Genomic DNA, 20,062 nt, shown 5'->3' with positions numbered 1-20,062 from the left:
GCAGTGAATTGAATGCAGGCTCGTCTTGCATCTCCCAAGACGAAGGGATGACTGAATCCCCTATGGAGACCACAGAGAAAGACCTATTCCTCCGCCTCATCATGACCGGAGGCCTCATATCCTTTGAAAACTCGAGAGGTCTGCAGAGATCAATGCTTCCAAAGGAGACGATGCCTGACTCCTCTTGAAAATGCATAGGAGTCCCAGGATCACTGTGGCACGTGGAAAAGGACACTGGGTCTCCCGCCTCACGTGGAGGCGGGTCCCAATTGCCATGCCAAGACTCGAGGAGAATCCCGAGGTGTCCCTCGCACCTAGGCAGGAGTCCTGAAGTCGCTGAACAAACACGTGTCTGGAAGGGCCCTCCCCGTCGTAACTCGAGAATATACCCCAGGTTCCGGCCGAACTCGAGAAAAACCATGAGACTTCCCCCTCACGGCGAGATGAGGCCCGATTCCCCTGTACTGCGTGCAGAGCAATTCCGTGTTCGACATCAAAAGTGAAAGGAGCCTTGATTTCCTTGATGGCACTCCAGAGAAAACCCAAGATCACTGTCTCAACTCTAGAGGGATCCTGTGGTCACTGGAGCAACACGAAAGGGCTCGATGGAACCCAAATCAACTCGAGATGAGAACTTAGTCCCTGGCTTCGACGCAAGAGGAATACCAACTTTCCACAAGCACCTCAAGAGGAGGCTTCTCTCAGCTACAGGTATGTGAGAGGGCCCCTGAGTTTGTGGCCTCAAGTGTAATGGACACCGAGATGCTCTGACTCGAAGTAAGGCTGGATATCCCTGCAGTGAATTGAATGCAGGCTCGTCTTGCATCTCCCAAGACGAAGGGATGTCTGAATGCTCTGTGGAGACGACAGAGAAAGACCTATTCCTCCGCCTCATCGCGACTGGAGGCCTCACATCCTTTGAAAATTCGAGATGTCTGCGGAGATCAATGCTTCCAAAGGAGACGATGCCTGACTCTTCTTGAAAATGGATAGGAGTCCCGGGATCTCTGTGGCACGTGGAAAGGGACACTGGGTCTCCCGCCTCACGTGGAGGCGGGTCCCAATTGCCATGCCAAGACTCGAGGAGAATCCCGAGGTGTACCTCGCACCTAGGCAGGAGTCCTGACGTCGCTGAACAACACGTGTCTGAAAGGGCCCTCCCCGTCGTAACTCTCGAATATACCCCTGGTTCCGGCCGCAACTTGAGAAAAACCATGAGACTTCCCCTTCGCAGCGAGATGAGGCCCAATTCCCCTGCACTGCATGCAGAGCAATTCCGTGTTCGACATCAAAAGTGAAAGGAGCCTTGATTTCCTTGATGGCACTCCAGAGAAAACCCAAGATCACTGTCTCAAGTCTAGAGGGATCCTGAGGTTTCTGGAGCAACAAGAAAGGTCTCCGTGGACCCCAAATCAACTCGAGATGAGAGCTTAGTCCCTGGCCTCGACTCAAGAGGAATACCAACTTTCCACAAGCACCTCAAGAGGAGGCTTCTCTCAGCTACAGGTATGTGAGAGGGACCCTGAGTTTGTGGCATCAAGTGGAATGGACACCGAGATGCTCTGACTCGAAGTAAGGCCGGATATCCGAATAGTGAATTGAATGCAGGCTCGTCTTGCATCTCCCAAGACGAAGGGATGTCTGAATCCCCTGTGGAGACCACAGAGAAAAACCTAATTCTCCGCCTCATCGCGACCGGAGGCCTCACATCCTTTGAAAACTCGAGAGGTCCGCGGAGATCAATGCTTCCAAAGGAGACGAAGCCTGACTCCTCTTGAAAATGGATAGGTGTCCCAGGATCCCTGTGGCACGTGGAAAGGGACCCTGGGTCTCCCGCCTCACGTGGAGACGCGTCCCAATTGCCATGCCAAGACTCGAGGAGAATCCCGAGGTGTCCCTCGCACCTAGGCAGGAGTCCTAACGTCGCTGAACAAACACGTGTCTGGAAGGGCCCTCCCAGTCGTAACTCGAGAATATAACCGAGGTTCCGGCCGCAACTCGAGAAAAACCATGAGACTTCCCCCTCGCCGCGAGATGAGGCCCGATTCCCCTGCAGTGCGTGCAGAGCAATTCCGTGTTCCAAATCAAAGCTGAAAGGAGCCTTGATTTCCTTGATGGCACTCCAGAGAAAACACAAGATCACTGTCTCAAGTCTAGAGGGATCCTGAGGTCACTGGAGCAACAAGAAAGGGCTCCGTGGACCCCAAATCAACTCGAGATGAGAGCTTAGTCCCTGGCTTCGACTCAAGAGGAATACCAATTTCCACAAGCACCTCAAGATGAGGCTTCTCTCAGCTACAGGTATGTGAGAGGGACCCTGAGTTTGTGGCCTCAAGTGGAATGGACACGGAGATGCTCTGACTCGAAGTAAGGCCGGATATCACTGCAGTGAATTGAAAGCAGGCTCGTCTTGCATCTCCCAAGACGAAGGGATGTCTGAATCCCCTGTGGAGACCACAGAGAAAGACCTAGTTCTCCGCCTCGAGACCGGAGGCCTCCCATCCTTTGTAAACTCGAGAGGTCTGCGGAGATCAATGCTTCCAAAGGAGACGATGCCTGACTCTTCTTGAAAATGGATAGGAGTCCCAGGATCCCTGTGGCACGTGGAAAGGGACCCTGGGTCTCCCGCCTCACGTGGAGACGCGTCCCAATTAGCATGCCAAGACTCGAGGAGATTCCCGAGGTGTCCCTCGCACCTAGGCAGGAGTCCTGACGTCGCTGAACAAACACGTGTCTGGAAGGGCCCTCCCCGTCGTAACTCGAGAATATTCCCTAGGTTCCGACCGTAACTTCAGAAAAACAATGAGACATCCCCCTTGCCGCGAGATGAGGCCCGATTCCCATGCACTGTGTGCAGAGCAATTCCGTGTTCCACATCAAACATGAAAGGAGCCTTGATTTCCTTGATGGCACCCCAGAGAAAACCCAAGATCACTGTCTCAAGTCTAGAGGGATCCTGAGGTCACTGGAGCAACAAGAAAGGGCTCCGTGGACCCCAAATCAACTCGAGATGAGAGCTTAGTCCCTGGCTTCGACTCAAGAGGAATACCAACTTTCCATAAGCACCTCAAGAGGAGGCTTCTCTCAGCTACAGGTATGTGAGAGTGACCCTGAATTTGTGGCCTCAAGTGTAATGGACACCGAGATGCTCTGACTCGAAGTAAGGCCGGATATCCCTGCAGTGAATTGAATGCAGGCTCGTCTTGCATCTCCCAAGACGAAGGGATGTCTGAATGCCCTGTGGAGACGACAGAGAAAGACCTAGTCCTCCGCCTCATCGCGACCGGAGGCCTCACATCCTTTGAAAATTCGAGATGTTTGCGGAGATCAATGCTTCCAAAGGAGACGATGCCTGACTCTTCTTGAAAATGGATAGGAGTCCCGGGATCCCTGTGGCACGTGGAAAGGGACACTGGGTCTCCCGCCTCACGTGGAGACGCGTCCCAATTGCAATGCCAAGACTCGAGGAGAATCCCGAAGTGTCCCTCGCACCTAGGCAGGAGTCCTGATGTCGCTGAACAAACACGTGTCTGGAAGGGCCCTCCCCGTCGTAACTCGAGAATATACCCAGGTTCCGGCCGCAACTCGAGAAAAACCATGAGACTTCCCCCTCGCCGCGAGATGAGGCCCTATTCCCCTGCACTGCGTGCAGAGCAATTCCGTGTTCCACATCAAACGTGAAAGGAGCCTTGATTTCCTTGATGGCACTCCAGAGAAAACCCAAGATCCCTGTCACAAGTCTAGAGGGATCCTGAGGTCACTGGAGCAACACGAAAGGGCTGCGTGGACCCCACATCAACTCGAGATGAGAGCTTAGTCCCTGGCTTCGACTCAAGAGGAATACCAACTTTCCACAAGCACCTCAAGATGAGGCTTCTCTCAGCTACAGGTATGTGAGAGGGCCCCTGAGTTTGTGGCCTCAAGTGGAATGGACACCGAGATGCTCTGACTCGAAGTAAGGCCGGATATCCCTGCAGTGAATTGAACGCAGGCTCGTCTTGCATCTCCCAAGACGAAGGGATGTCTGAATCCCATGTGGAGACCACAGAGAAAGACATAATTCTCCGCCTCATCGCGAGCGGAGGCCTCACATCCTTTTAAAACTCGAGAGGTCCGTGGAGATCAATGCTTCCAAAGGAGATGATGCCTGACTCTTCTTGAAAATGGATAGGAGTCCCAGGATCCCTGTGGCACGTGGAAAGGGACCCTGGGTCTCCCGCCTCACGTGGAGACACGTCCCAGTTGCCTTGCCAAGACTCGTGGAGAATCCCGAGGTGTCCCTCGCACCTAGGCAGGAGTCCTGACGTCGCTGAACAAACACGTGTCTGGAAGGGCTCTCCCCGTCGTAAATCGAGAATATACCCCAGGTTCCGGCCGCAACTCGAGAAAAACCATGAGACTTCCCCCTCGCCGCGACATGAGGCCCGATTCCCCTGCACTGCATGCAGAGCAATTCCGTGTTCCAAATCAAACGTGAAAGGAGCCTTGATTTCCTTGATGGCACTCCAGAGAAAACCCAAGATCACTGTCTCAAGTCTAGAGGGATCCTGAGGTCACTGGAGCAACAGGAAAGGGCTCCGTAGACCCCAAATCAACTCGAGATGAGAGCTTAGTCCCTGGCTTCGACTCAAGAGGAATACCAATTTCCACAAGCACCTCAAGATGAGGCTTCTCTCAGCTACAGGTATGTGAGAGGGACCCTGAGTTTGTGGCCTCAAGTGGAATGGACACGGAGATGCTCTGACTCGAAGTAAGGCCGGATATCCCTGCAATGAATTGAATGCAGGCTCGTCTTGCATCTCCCAAGACGAAGGGATGTCTGATTCACCTGGGGACACCACAGAGAAAGACCTAGTTCTCCGCCTCATCGAGACCGGAGGCCTCCCATCCTTTGAAAAGTCGAGAGGTCCGCGGAGATCAATGCTTCCAAAGGAGACGATGCCTGACTCTTCTTGACAATGGATAGGAGTCCCAGGATCCCTGTGGCACGTGGAAAGGGACCCTGGGTCTCCCGCCTCACGTGGAGACGCGTGCCAATTGCCATGCCAAGACTCGAGGAGAATCCGGCGGTGTCCCTCGCACCTAGGCAGGAGTCCTGACGTCGCTGAATGAACACGTGTCTTTAAGGGCCCTCCCCGTCGTAAATCGAGAATATACCCCAGGTTCCGGCCGCAACTCGAGAAAAACCATGAGACTTCCCCCTCACCGTGACACGAGGCCCGATTCCCCTGCACTGCGTGCAGAGCAATTCCGTGTTCCACATCAAACGTGAAAGGAGCCTTGATTTCCTTGATGGCACTCCAGAGAAAACCCAAGATCACTGTCTCAAGTCTATAGGGATCCTGAGGTCACTGGAGCAACACGAAAGGGCTTCGTGGACCCCAAATCAACTCGAGATGAGAGCTTAGTCTCTGGGTTCGACTCAAGAGGAATACCAACTTTCCACAAGCACCTCAAGAGGAGGCTTCTCTCAGCTACAGGTATGTGAGAGGGACCCTGAGTTTGTGGCCTCAAGTGGAATGGACACCGAGATGCTCTGACTCGAAGTAAGGCCGGATATCCCTGCAGTGAATTGAATGCAGGCTCCTCTTCCATCTCCCAAGACGAAGGGTTGTCTGAATCCCCTGTGGAGACCACAGAGAAAGACCTAGTCCTCCGCCTCAACACAACCGGAGGCCTCATATCCTTTAAAAACTCGAGATGTTCGCGGAGATCAATACTTCCAAAGGAGACGATGCCTGACTCCTCTTGAAAATGGATAGGAGTCCCAGTATCCCTGTGGCACGTGGAAAGGGACCCTGGGTCTCCCACCTCACGTGGAGACGCGTCCCAATTGCCATGCCAAGACTCGAGGAGAATCCCGAGGTGTCCCTTGCACCTAGGCATGAGTCCTGATGTCGCTGAACAAACACGTGTCTCGAAGGGCCCTCCCCGTCGTAACTCGAGAATATACCCCAGGTTCCGGCCGCAACTCGAGAAAAACCATGAGACTTCCCCCTCGCCGCGAGATGAGGCCCGATTCCCCTGCACTGCGTGCAGAGCAATTCCGTGTTCCACATCAAACGTGAAAGGAGCCTTGATTTCCTTGATGGCACTCCAGAGAAAACCCAAGATCACTGTCTCAAGTCTAGAGGGATCCTGAGGTCACTGGAGTAACACGAAAGGTCTCCGTGGACCCCACATCAACTCGAGATGAGAGCTTAGTCCCTGGCTTCGACTCAAGAGGAATACCAACTTTCCACAAGGACCTCAAGAGGAGGCTTCTCTCAGCTACAGGTATGTGAGAGGGACCCTGAGTTTGTGGCCTCAAGTGGAATGGACACCGAGATGCTCTGACTCGAAGTAAGGCCAGATATCCCTGCAGTGAATTGAATGCAGGCTCGTCTTCTATCTCCCAAGACAAAGGGATGTCTGAATCCCCTGTGGAGACCACAGAGAAAGACCGAGTTCTCCGCCTCTTCGCGACCGGAGGACTCATATTCTTTGAAAACTCGAGAGGTCCGCGGAGATCAATGCTTCCAAAGGAGACGATGCCTGACTCCTCTTGAAAATGGATAGGAGTCCCAGGATCCCTGTGGCACGTGGAAAGGGACCCTGGGTCTCCCGCCTCACGTGGAGACGCGTCCCAATTGCCATGCCAAGACTCGAGGAGAATCCCGAGGTGTCCCTCGCACCTAGGCAGGAGTCCTGACGTCACTGAACAAACACGTGTCTGGAAGGGCCCTCCTCGTCTTAACTCGAGAATATACCCAAGTTCCGGCCGCAACACGAGAAAAACCATCAGACTTCCCCAACGCCGCGAGATGAGGCCCGATTCCCCTGCACTGCGTGCAGAGCAATTCCGTGTTCCACATCAAACGTGAAAGGAGCCTTGATTTCCTCAATGGCACTCCAGAGAAAACCCAAGATCACTGTCTCAAGTCTAGAGGGATCCTGAGGTCACTGTAGCAACTCGAAAGGGCTCCGTGGACCCCAAATCAACTCGAGATGAGAGCTTAGTCCCTGGCTTCGACTCAAGAGGAATACCAACTTTCCACAAGCACCTCAAGAGGAGGCTTCTCTCAGCTACAGGTATGTGAGAGGGCCCCTGAGTTTGTGGCCTCAAGTGGAATGGACACCGAGATGCTCTGACTCGAAGTAAGGCTGGATATCCCTGCAGTGAATTGAATGCAGGCTCGTCTTGCATCTCCCAAGACGAAGGGATGTCTGAATCCCCTGTGGAGACCACAGAGAAAGACATAATTTTCCGCCTCACCGCGAGCGGAGGCCTCACATCCTTTGAAAACTCGAGAGGTCCGCGGAGATCAATGCTTCCAAAGGAGACGATGCCTGACTCCTCTTGAAAATGGATAGGAGTCCCAGGATCCCTGTGGCACGTGGAAAGGGACCCTGGGTCTCCCGCCTCACGTGGAGACGCCTCCCAGTTGCCATGCCAAGACTCGTGGAGAATCCCGAGTTGTCCCTCGCACCTAGGCAGGAGTCCTGACGTCGCTGAACAAACACGTGTCTGGAAGGGCTCTCCCCGTCGTAAATCGAGAATATACCCCAGGTTCCGGCCGCAACTCGCGAAAAACCATGAGACTTCCCCCTCGCTGCGAGATGAGGCCCGACTCCCATGCATTGCGTGCAGAGCAATTCCGTGTTCCACATCAAACGTGAAAGGAGCCTTGATTTCCTTGATGGCACTCCAGAGGAAACCCAAGATCACTCTCTCAAGTCTAGAGGGATCCTGAGGTCACTGTAGCAACACGAAAGGGCTCCGTGGACCCCAAATCGAATCGAGATGAGAGCTTAGTCCCTGGCTTCGACTCTGGAGGAATACTAGCTTTTCACAAGCACCTCAAGAGGAGGCTTCTTTCAGCTACAGGTATGTGATAGGTACCCTGAGTTTGTGGCCTCAAGTGGAATGGACACAGAGATGCTCTGACTCGAAGTAAGGCCGGATATCCCTGCAGTGAATTGAATGCAGGCTCGTCTTGCATCTCCCAAGACGAAGGGATGTCTGAATCCCCTGTGGAGACGACTGAGAAAGAACTAGTCCTCCGCCTCATCGCGTCCGGAGGCCTCACATCCTTTGAAAACTCGAGAGGTGTGCGGAGATCAATGCTTCCAAAGGAGACGATGCCTGACTCCTCCTGAAAATGGATAGGAGTCCCAGGATCCCTGTGGCACGTGGAAAGGGACCCTGGGTCTCACGCCTCACGTGGAGACGCGTCCCCATTGCCATGCCAAGACTCGAGGAGAATCCCGAGGTGTCCCTTGCACCTAGGCAGGAGTCCTGATGTCGCTGAACAAACACGTGTCTCGAAGGGCCCTCCCCGTCGTAACTCGAGAATATAACCCAGGTTCCGGCCGCAACTCGAGAAAAACCATGAGACTTCCCCCTCGCCGCGAGATGAGGCGCGATTCCCTTGCACTGCGTGCAGAGCAATTCCGTGTTCCACATCAAACGTGAAAGGAGCCTTGATTTCCTTGATGGCATTCCAGAGAAAACCCAAGATCACTGTCTCAAGTCTAGGGGGATCCTGAGGTCACTGGAGCAACAGGAAAGGGCTCCGTGGACCCCACATCAACTCGAGATGAGAGCTTAGTCCCTGGCTTCGACTCAAGAGGAATACCAACTTTCCACAAGCACCTCAAGAGGAGGCTTCTCTCAGCTACAGGTATGTGAGAGGGACCCTGAGTTTGTGGCCTCAAGTGGAATGGACACCGAGATGCTCTGACTCGAAGTAACGCCAGATATCCCTGCAGTGAATTGAATGCAGGCTCGTCTTCTATCTCCCAAGACAAAGGGATGTCTGAATCCCCTGTGGAGATCACAGAGAAAGACCGAGTTCTCCGCCTCTTAACGACCGGAGGCCTCAAATTCTTTGAAAACTCGAGAGGTCCGCGGAGATCAATGCTTCCAAAGGAGCCGATGCCTGACTCCTCTTGAAAATGGATAGGAGTCCCAGGATCCCTGTGGCACGTGGAAAGGGACCCTGGGTCTCCCGCCTCACTTGGAGACGCGTCCCAATTGCCATGCCAAGACTCGAGGAGAATCCCGAGGTGTCCCTCGCACCTAGGCTGGAGTCCTGACGTCGCTGAACAAACACGTGTCTGGAAGGGCCCTCCCCGTCGTAACTCGAGAATATACCCCAGGTTCCGGCCGCAACTCGAGAAAAACCATGAGACTTGCCCCTCACGGCGAGATGTGGCCCGATTCCCCTGCACTGCATGCAGAGCAATTCCGTGTTCGACATCAAACGTGAAAGGAGCCTTGATTTCCTTGATGGTACTCCAGAGAAAACCTAAGATCACTGTCTCAAGTCTAGAGGGATCCGGAGGTCACTGGACCAACAGGAAAGGGCTCCGTGCACCCCAAATCAACTCGAGATGAGAGCTTAGTCCCTGGCTTCAACTCAAGAGGAATACCAACTTTCCACAGGCACCTCAAGAGGAGGCTTCTCTCAGCTACAGGTATATTTGAGGGACCCTGAGTTTGTTGCCTCAAGTGGAATGGACACCGAGATGCTCTGACTCGAATTAAGGCCGGATATTCCTGCAGTGAATTGAATGCAGGCTCGTCTTGCATCTCCCAAGACGAAGGGATGTCTGAATCCCCTGTGGAGACCACAGAGAAAGACCGAGTTCTCCGCCACATCGCGACCGGAGGCCTCACATCCTTTGAAAACTCGAGAGGTCCGCGGAGATCAATGCTTCCAAAGGAGACGATGCCTGACTCCTCTTGAAAATGGATAGGAGTCACAGGATACCTGTGGCACGTGGAAAGGGACCCTGGGTCTCCCGCCTCACGTGGAGACGCGTCCAAATTGCCATGCCAAGACTCGAGGAGAATCCCGAGGTGTCCCTCGCACCTAGGCAGGTGTCCTGACGTCGCTGAACAAACACGTGTCTGGAAGGGCCCTCCCCGTCGTAACTCGAGAATATACCCCAGGTTCCGGCCGCAACTCGAGAAAAACCATGAGATTTACCCCTCGCCGCGAGATGAGGCCCGATTCCCCTGCACTGCATGCAGAACAATTCCGTGTTCCACATCAAACGTGACAGGAGCCTTGATTTCCTTGATGGCACTCCAGAGAAAACCCAAGATCACTGTCTCAAGTCTAGAGGGATCCTGAGGTCACTGGACCAACAGGAAAGGGCTCCGTGGATCCCAAATCAACTCGAGATGAGAGCTTAGTCCCTGGCTTCAACTCAAGAGGAATTCCAACTTTACACAAGCACCTCAAGAGGAGGCTTCTCTCAGCTACAGGTATATTTGAGGGACCCTGAGTGTGTGGCCTCAAGTGGAATGGACACCGAGATGCTCTGACTCGAAGTAAGGCCGGATATTCCTGCAGTGAATTGAATGCAGGCTCGTCTTGCATCTCCCAAGACGAAGGGATGTCTGAATCCCCTGTGGAGACCACAGAGAAAGACCTAGTCCTCCACTTCAACGCAACCGGAGGCCTCATATCCTTTGAAAATTCGAGAGGTCCACGGAGATCAATGCTTCCAAAGGAGAAGATGCCTGACTCTTCTTGAATATGGATAGGAGTCACAGGATCCCTGTGGCACGTGGAAAGGGACCCTGGGTCTCCCGCCTCACGTGGAGACGCGTCCCAATTGCCATGCCAAGACTCGAGGAGAATCCCGAGGTGTCCCTCGCACCTAGGCAGGAGTCCTGACGTCGCTGAACAAACACGTGTCTGGAAGGGCCCTCCCCGTCGTAACTCGAGAATATACTCCAGGTTTCAGCCGCAACTTGAGAAAAACCATGAGACATCCCCCTTGCCGCGAGATGAGGCCCGATTCCCCTGCACTGCGGGCAGAGCAATTCCGTGTTCCACATCAAACTTGAAAGGAGCCTTGATTTCCTTGATGGCACTCCAGAGAAAACCCAAGATAACTGTCTCAAGTCTAGAGGGATCCTGAGGTCACTGGAGCAACACGAAAGGGCTCCATGGACCCCAAATCAACTCGAGATGAGAGCTTAGTCCCTGGCTTCGACTCAAGAGGGATACGAACTTTCCACAAGCACCTCAAGAGGAGGCTTCTCTCAGCTACAGGTATGTGAGAGGGACCCTGAGTTTGTTGCCTCAAGTGGAATGGACACCGAGATGCTCTGACTCGAAGTAAGGCCGGATATCCCTGCAGTGAATTGAATGCAGGCTCATCTTGCATCTCCCAAGACGAAGGGATGTCTGAATCCCCTGTGGAGACCACAGAGAAAGACCTAGTTCTCAGCCTCATCGCGACCTGAGGCCTCACATCCTTTGAAAATTCGAGAGGTCCGCGGAGATCAATGCTTCCAAAGGAGACGATGCCTGACTCCTCTTGAAAATGGATAGGAGTCCCAGGATCCCTGTGGCACGTGAAAAGGGACCCTGGGTCTCCAGCCTCACGTGGAGACGCGTCCCCATTGCCATGGCAAGACTCGAGGAGAATCCCGAGGTGTCCCTCGCACCTAGGCAGGAGTCCTGACGTCGCTCAACAAACACGTGTCTGGAAGGGCCCTCCCTGTCATAACTCGAGAATATATCCCAGGTTCCGGCCGCAACTGAACAATACCATGAGATTTACCCCTCGCCGCGAGTTGAGGCCCGATTCCCCTGCACTGCGTGCAGAGCAATTCCGTGTTCCACATCAAACGTGAAAGGAGCCTTGATTTCCTTGATGGCACTCCAGAGAAAACCCAAGATCACTTTTTCAAGTCTAGAGGGATCCTGAGGTCACTGGAGCAACATGAAATGGCTCCCTGGACCCAAAATCAACTCGAGATGAGAGCTTAGTCCCTGGCTTAGACTCAAGAGGAATACCAACTTTCCACAAGCACCTCAAGAGGAGGCTTCTCTCAGCTACAGGTATATTTGAGGGACCCCGAGTTTGTGGCCTCAAGTGGAAAGGACACCGAGATGCTCTGACTCGAAGTAAGGCCGGATATCCCTGCAGTGAATTGAATGCAGGCTCGTCTTGCATCTCCCAAGAAGAAGGGATGTCTGAATCCCCTGTGGAGACCACAGAGAAAGACCGAGTTCTCCGCCTCATCGCGACCAGAGGCCTCACATCATTTGAAAACTCGAGAGGTCTGCGGAGATCAATGCTTCCAAAGGACACGATGCCTGACTCCTCTTGAAAATGGATAGGAGTCCCAGGATCGCTGTGGCACGTGGAAAGGGACCCTGGGTCTCCCGCCTCACGTGGATACGCGTCCCAATTGCCATGCCAAGACTCGAGGAGAATCCGAGGTGTCCCTCGCACCTAGGCAGGAGTCCTGATGTCGCTGAACAAACACGTGTCTGGAAGGGCACTCCTCGTCGTAACTCGAGAATATACCCCAGGTTCCGGCCGCAACTCAAGAAAAACCATGAGACTTCCCCCTCGCCGCGAGGTGAGGCCCGATTCCCCTGCACTGCATGCAGAGAAATTCCGTGTTCCATATCAAACGTGAAAGGAGCCTTGATTTCCTTGATGGCACTCCAGAGAAAACCCAAGATCACTGTCTCAAGTCTAGAGGGATACTGAGGTCACTGGACCAACAGGAAAGGGCTCCGTCGACCCCAAATCAACTCGAGATGAGAGCTTAGTCCCTGGCTTAGACTCAAGAGGAATACCAACTTTTCACAAGCACCTCAAGAGGAGGCTTCTCACAGCTACAGGTATATTTGAAGGACCCTGAGTTTGTGGCCTCAAGTGGAATGGACACCGAGATGCTCTGATCCGAAGTAAGTCCGGATATCCCTGCAGTGAATTGAATGCAGGCTCGTCTTGCATCTCCCAAGATGAAGGGATGTCTGAAACCCCTGTGGAGACCACAGAGAAAGACCTAGTCCTCCGCCTCATCGTGACCGGAGGCCTCTCATCCTTTGAAAACTCGAGAGGTCCGCGGAGATCAATGCTTCCAAAGGAGAAGATGCCTGACTCTTCTTGAAAATGGATAGGAGTCCCAGGATCCCTGTGGCACGTGGAAAGGAACCCTGGGTCTCCCGCCTCACGTGGGGACGCGTCCCAATTGCCATGCCAAGACTCGAGGAGAATCCCGAGGTGTCCCTCGCACCTAGGCAGGAGTCCTGACGTCGCTGAACAAACACGTGTCTGGAAGGGCCCTCCCCGTCGTAACTTGAGAATATACCCCAGGTTTCGGCCGCAACTTGAGAAAAACCATGAGACATCCCCCTTGACGCGAGATGAGGCCCGATTCCCCTGCACTGCGTGCAGAACAATTCCGTGTTCCACATCAAACTTGAAAGGAGCCTTGATTTCCTTGATGCCACACCAGAGAAAACCAAGATCACTGTTTCAAGTCTAGAGGGATCCTGAGGTCACTGGAGCAACATGTAATGGCTCCGTGGACCCCAAATCAACTCGAGATGAGAGCTTAGTCCCTGGCTTAGACTCAAGAGGAATACCAACTTTCCACAGGCACCTCAAGAGGAGGCTTCTCTCAGCTACAGGTATATTTGAGGGACCCCGAGTTTGTGGCCTCAAGTGGAAAGGACACCGAGATGCTCTGACTCGAAGTAAGGCCGGATATCCCTGCAGTGAATTGAATGCAGGCTCGTCTTGCATCTCCCACGAAGAAGGGATGTCTGAATCCCCTGTGGAGACCACAGAGAAAGACCGAGTTCTCCGCCTCATCGCGACCAGAGGCCTCACATCCTTTGAAAACTCGAGAGGTGTGCGGAGATCAATGCTTCCAAAGGAGATGATGCCTGACTCCTCTTGAAAATGGATAGGAGTCCCAGGATCCCTGTGGCACGTGGAAAGGGACACTGGGTCTCCCGCCTCACGTGGAGACGCGTCCCAATTGCCATGCCAAGACTCGAGGAGAATCCCGAGGTGTCCCTCGCACCTAGGCAGGAGTCCTGACGTCGCTGAACAAACACGTGTCTGGAAGGGCCCTCCCCGTCGTAACTCGAGAATATACCCCAGGTTTCAGCCGCAACTTGAGAAAAACCATGAGACATCCCCCTTGCCGCGAGATGAGGCCCGATTCCCCTGCACTGCGTGCAGAGCAATTCCGTGTTCCACATCAAACATCAAAGGAGACTTGATTTCCTTGATGGCACTCCAGAGAAAACCCAAGATCACTGTCTCAAGTCTAGAGGGATCTTGAGGTCACTGTAGCAACACGAAAGGGCTCCGTGGACCCCAAATCAACTCGAGATGAGAGCTTAGTCCCTGGCTTCGACTCAAGAGGAATACCAACTTTCCACAAACACCTCAAGAGGAGGCTTCTCTCAGCTACAGGTATGTGAGATGGACCCTGAGTTTGTGGCTTCAACTGGAATGGACACCGAGATGCTCTGACTCGAAGTAAGGCCGGATATTCCTGCAGTGAATTGAATGCAGGCTCGTCTTGCATCTCCCAAGACGAAGGGATGTCTGAGTCCCTTGTGGAGACCATAAGAAAGACCTAGTTCTCGCCACATCGCGACTGGAGGCCTCACATCCTTTGAAAATTCGAGAGGTCCTCGGAGATCAATGCTTATAAAGGAGAAGATGCCTGACTCCTCTTGAAAATGGATAGCAGTCCCAGGATCCGTGTGGCACGTGGAAAGGGAGCCTGGGTCTCCCGCCGCACGTGGAGACGTGTTCCAATGGCAATGCCAAGACTCGAGGAGAATACCGAGGTGTCCCTGGCACCTAGGCAGGAGTCCTGACGTCGCTGAACAAACACGTGTCTGAAAGGGCTCTCCCCGTCGCAACTCGAGAATATACCCCAGGTTCCGGCAGCAACTCTAGAGAAACAATGAGACTTCCCCCTCGGCGCGAGATGAGGCCCGATTCCCCTGCACTGCGTGCAGAGCAATTCCGTGTTCCACATCAAACGTGAAAGGAGCCTTGATTTCCTTGATGGCACTCCAGACAAAACCCAAGATCACTGTCTCAAGTCTAGAGGGATCCTGAGGTCACTGTAGCAACACCAAAGGGCTCCGTGGACCCCAAATCAACTCGAGATGAGAGCTTAGTCCCTGGCTTCGACTCAAGAGGAATACCAAGTTTCCACAAGCACCTCAAGAGGAGGCTTCTCTCAGCTACAGGTATGTGAGAGGGACCCTGAGTTTGTGGCCTCAAGTGGAATGGACACCGAGAAGCTCTGACTCGAAGTTAGGCCGGATATCCCTGCAGTGAATTGAATGCAGGCTGGTTTTGCATCTCCCAAGACGAAGGGATGTCTGAATCCCCTGTGGAGACCACAGAGAAAGACCTAGTTCTCCGCCTCATCGCGACCGGAAGCCTCACATCCTTTGAAAACTCGAGAGGTCCGCGGAGATCAATGCTTCCAAAGGAGACGATGCCTGACTCCACTTGAAAGTGGATAGGAGTCCCAGGAACCCTGTGGCACGTGGAAAGGGACTCTGGGTCTCCCGCCTCACGTGGAGACGCGTCCCAATTGCCATGTCAAGACTCGAGGAGAATCCCGAGGTGTCCCTCGCACCTAGGCAGGAGTCCTGACGACGCTGAACAAACACGTGTCTGGAAGGGCCCTCCTCGTCGTAACTCGAGAATATACCCCAGGTTCCGGCCGAAACTCGAGAAAAACCATGAGACTTCCATCTAGCCGCGAGATGAGGCCCAATTTCCCTGCACTGCGTGCAGAGCAATTCCGTGTTCCACATCAAACGAGAAAAAAGCCTTGATTTCCTTGATGGCACTCCAGAGAAAAACCAAGATCACTCTCTCAAGTCTAGAGGGATACTGAGGTCACTGTAGCAACACGAAAGGGCTCCGTACACCCCAAATCAACTCGAGATGAGACCTTAGTCCCTGGCTTCAACTCAAGAGGAATACCAACTTTAAACAAGCACCTCAAGAGGAGGCTTTTCTCAGCTACAGGTATGTGAGAGGGACCCTGAGTTTGTGGCCTCAAGTGGAATGGACACCGAGATGCTCTGACTCGAAGTAAGGCTGGATATCCCCGCAGTGAATTGAATGCAGGCTCGTCTTGCATCTCCCAAGACGAAGGGATATCTGTATCCCCTGTGGAGACCACAGAGAAAGACCTAGTTCTCCGCCTCATTGCGACCGGAGGCCTCACATCCTTTGAAAACTCGAAAGGTCCGCGGAGATCAATGCTTCCAAAGGAGACGATGCCTGATTCCTCTTGAAAATGGATAGGAGTCCCAGGATCCCTGTGGAGTGTGGAAAGGGACCCTGGGTCTCCTACTCACGTGGAGACGCGTCCCAATTACCATGCCAAGACTCGAGGAGAATCCCGAGGTGTCCCTAGCACCTAGGCAGGAGTCCTGACGTCGCTGAACAAACACGTGTCTGGAAGGGCCCTTCCTGTCGTAACTCAAGAATATACCCCAGGTTCCGGCTGCAACTCGAGAAAAACCATGAGACTTCCACCTCGCCGCGAGATGAGGCCCGATTTCCCTGCACTGCGTGCAGAGCAATTCTGTGTTCCACATCAAACGTGAAAGGAGCCTTGATTTCCTTGATGGCACTCCAGAGAAAACCCAAGATCACTGTCTCAAGTCTAGAGGGACCCTGAGGTCACTGTAGCAACACGAAAGGGCTCTGTGGACCCCAAATCAACTCGAGATGATAGCTTAGTCCCTGGCTTTGACTCAAGAGGAATACCAACTTTCCACAAGCACCTCAAGAGGAGGCTTCTCTCTGATACAGGTATGTGAGAGGGACCCTGAATTTGTGGCCTCAAGTGGAATATACACCGAGATGCTCTGATTCGAAGTAAGGCCGGATATCCCTGCAGTGAATTGAATGCAGGCTCGTCTTGCATCTCCCAAGACGAAGGCATGTCTGAATCCCCTGTGGAGACCACAGAGAGACATAGTTCTCGCCTCATCGCGACCGGAGGCCTCACATCCTTTGAAAACTCGAGAGGTCCGCGGAGATCAATGCTTCCAAAGGAGACGATGCCTGACTCCTCTTGAAAGTGAATAGGAGTCCCAGGATCCCTGTGGCACGTGGAAAGGGTCCCTGGGTCTCCCGCCTCACGTGGAGACCCGTCCCAATTGCCATGCCAAGACTTCAGGCGAATCCCGAGGTGTCCCTCGCACCTAGGCAGGAGTGATGATGTCAGTGAACAAACACTTTTCTTGCACGGCCCTCCCTGTCGTAACTCGAGAATATACCCCAGGTTCCGGCCGCAACTCGAGAACAACCATGAGACTTCCCAATCGCCGCGAGATGACGCCCGATTCCCCTGCACTGCGTGCAGAGCAATTCCGTGTTCCACATCAAACGTGAAAGGAGCCTTGATTTCCTTGATGGCACTCCAGAGAAAACCCAAGATCACTGTCTCAAGTCTAGAGGGATCCTGAGGTCACTGTAGCAACACGAAAGGGCTCCGTGGACCCCAAATCAACTCGAGATGAGAGCTTAGTTCCTGGCTTCGACTCAAGTGGCATACCAACTTTCCACAAGCACCTCAAGAGGAGGCTTCTCTCAGCTACAGGTATGTGAGAGGGACCCTGAGTTTGTGGCCTCAAATGGAATGGACACCGAGATGTTCTGACTCGAAGTAAGGCCGGATAGCCCTGCAGTGAATTGAGTGCAGGCTCGTCTTGCATCTCCCAAGACGAAGGGATGTCTGAATCCCCAGTGGAGACCACAGGGAAAGACCTCGTTCTCCGCCTCATCGAGACCGGAGGCCTCACATCCTTTGAAAACTCGAGAGGTCCGCGGAGATCAATGCTTCCAAAGGAGACGATGCCTGACTCCTCTTGAAAATGGATAGGAGTCCCAGGATCCCTGTGGCACGTGGAAAGGGACCCTGGGTCTCCCGCCTCACGTGGAGACGCGTCCCCATTGACATGCCAAGACTCGAGGAGAATCCTGAGGTGTCCCTCGCACCTAGGCAGGAGTCCTGACGTCGCTGAACAAACACGCTTCTGGAAGGGCCCCCAACGTCGTAACTCGAGAATATACCCCAGGTTCCGGCCACAAGTGGAGAAAAACCATGAGACATCCGCTTCGCTGCGAGATGAGGTCCGAATCCCCTTCACTGCGTGCAGAGCAATTCCGTGTTCCACATCAAACGTGAAAGGAGCCTTGATTTCCTTGATGGCACTCCAGAGAAAACCCAAGATCACTGTCTCAAGTCTAGAGGGATCCTCAGGTGACTGTAGCAACACGAAAGTTCTCCGTGGACCCCAAATCAACTCGAGATGAGAGCTTAGTCCCTGGCTTCGACTCAAGTGGAATACCAACTTTCCCCAAGCACCTCAAGAGGAGGCTTCTCTCAGCTACAGGTATGTGAGAGGGACCCTGTGTTTGTGGCCTCAAGTGGATGGACACCGAGATGCTCTCATTCGAGTAAGGCCGGATATCCATGCAGTGAATTGAGTGCAGGCACTTCTTGCATCTCCCAAGACGAAGGGATGTCTGAATCCCCTGTGGAGACCACAGAGAAAGACCTAGTTCTCGCCACACAGCGACCGGAGACCTCACATCCTCTGAAAACTCGAGAGGTCCTCGGAGATCAATGCTTCCAAAGGAGACGATGCCTGACTCCTCTTGAAAATGGATAGGAGTCCCAGGATCACTCTGGCCCCTGGAAAGAGACCCTTGATCTCCCGCCTCACGTGGAGACGCTTCCAAATTGCCATGTCAAGACTCGAGGAGAATCCCGAGGTGTCCCTCGCACCTAGGCCCGAGTCCTGACGTTGCTGAACAAACAGGTGTCTGGAAGGGCCCTCCCCGTCGTACCTCGAGAATATACCCCAGGTTCCGGCCGCAACTCGAGAAAAACCATGAGATTTCCGCCTTGCCGCGAGATGAGGCCCGATTCCCCTGTACTGCGTGCAGGTCAATTCCGTGTTCCACCTCAAACGTGAAAGGAGCCTTGATTTCCTTGATGACACTCCAGAGAAAACCCAAAATCACTGTCTAAATCTAGAGGGATCCTGAGGTCACTGTAGCAACAAGAAAGGTCTCCGTGGACCCCAAATCAACTCGAGATGAGAGCTTAGTCCCTGGCTTCGACTCAAGAGGAATACCAACTTTCCACAAGCACCTCAAGAGGAGGCTTCTCTCAGCTACAGGTATGTGAGAGGGACCCTGAGTTTGTGGCCTCAAGTGGAATGGACACCGAGATGCTCTGACTCAAAGTAAGGCCGGATATCCCAGCAGTGAATTGAATGCAGGCTCGTCTTGCATCTCCGAAGACGAAAGGATGTCTGAATCCCCTGTGGAAACCACAGATAAAGACCTAGTTCTCCACCTCATCGCGACCGGAGGCCTCACATCCATTGAAAACTCGAGAGCTCCGCGGAGATCAATGCTTCCAAAGGAGACGATGCCTGACTCCTCTTGAAAATGGATAGGAGTCCCAGGATCCCTGTGGCACGTGGGAAGGGACCCTGGGTCTCCCGCCTCACGTGGAGACGCGTCCCAATTGCCATGCCAAGACTCGAGGAGAATCCCGAGGTGTCCCTCGCACCTAGGCAGGAGTCCTGACGTCGCTGAACAAACACGTGTCTGGAAGGGCCCTTCCCGTCGTAACTCGAGAATATACCCCAGGTTCCAGCCCCAACTCGAGAAAAACGATGAGACTTCCCGTTCGCCGCGAGTTGAGGTCCGATTCCCCTGCACTGCATGCAGACCAATTCCGTGTTCCACATCAAACGTGAAAGGAGCCGTGATTTCCTTGATGGCACTCCAGAGAAAACCCAAGATCACTGTCTCAAGTCTAGAGGGATCCTGAGGTCACTGGAGCAACAAGAAAGGGCTCCGTGGACCCCAAATCAACTCGAGATGAGAGCTTAGTCCCTGGCTTAGACTCAAGAGGAATACCAACTTTCCACAAGACCCTCAAGAGGAGGTTTCTCTCAGCTACAGGTATGTGAGAGGGACCCTGAGATTGTGGCCTCAAATGGAATGGACACAGAGATGCTCTAACTCGAAGTAAGGCCCGATATCCCTGCAGTGAATTGAATGCAGGCTCGTCTTGCATCTCCCAAGACGAAGGGATGTCTGAATCCCCTGTGGAGACCACAGAGAAAGCCCTAGATCTCCGCATCATCGCGACCGGAGGCCTCTCATCCTTTGAAAACTCGAGAGGTCCACGGAGATCAATGCTTCCAAAGGAGAAGATGCCTGACTCCTC

The sequence above is a fragment of the Dama dama genome, chromosome 26 (assembly GCF_033118175.1).
Source record: "Dama dama isolate Ldn47 chromosome 26, ASM3311817v1, whole genome shotgun sequence".
Taxonomy (NCBI): Eukaryota; Metazoa; Chordata; class Mammalia; order Artiodactyla; family Cervidae; genus Dama; species Dama dama.
This window is presented reverse-complemented; position numbering follows the sequence as displayed.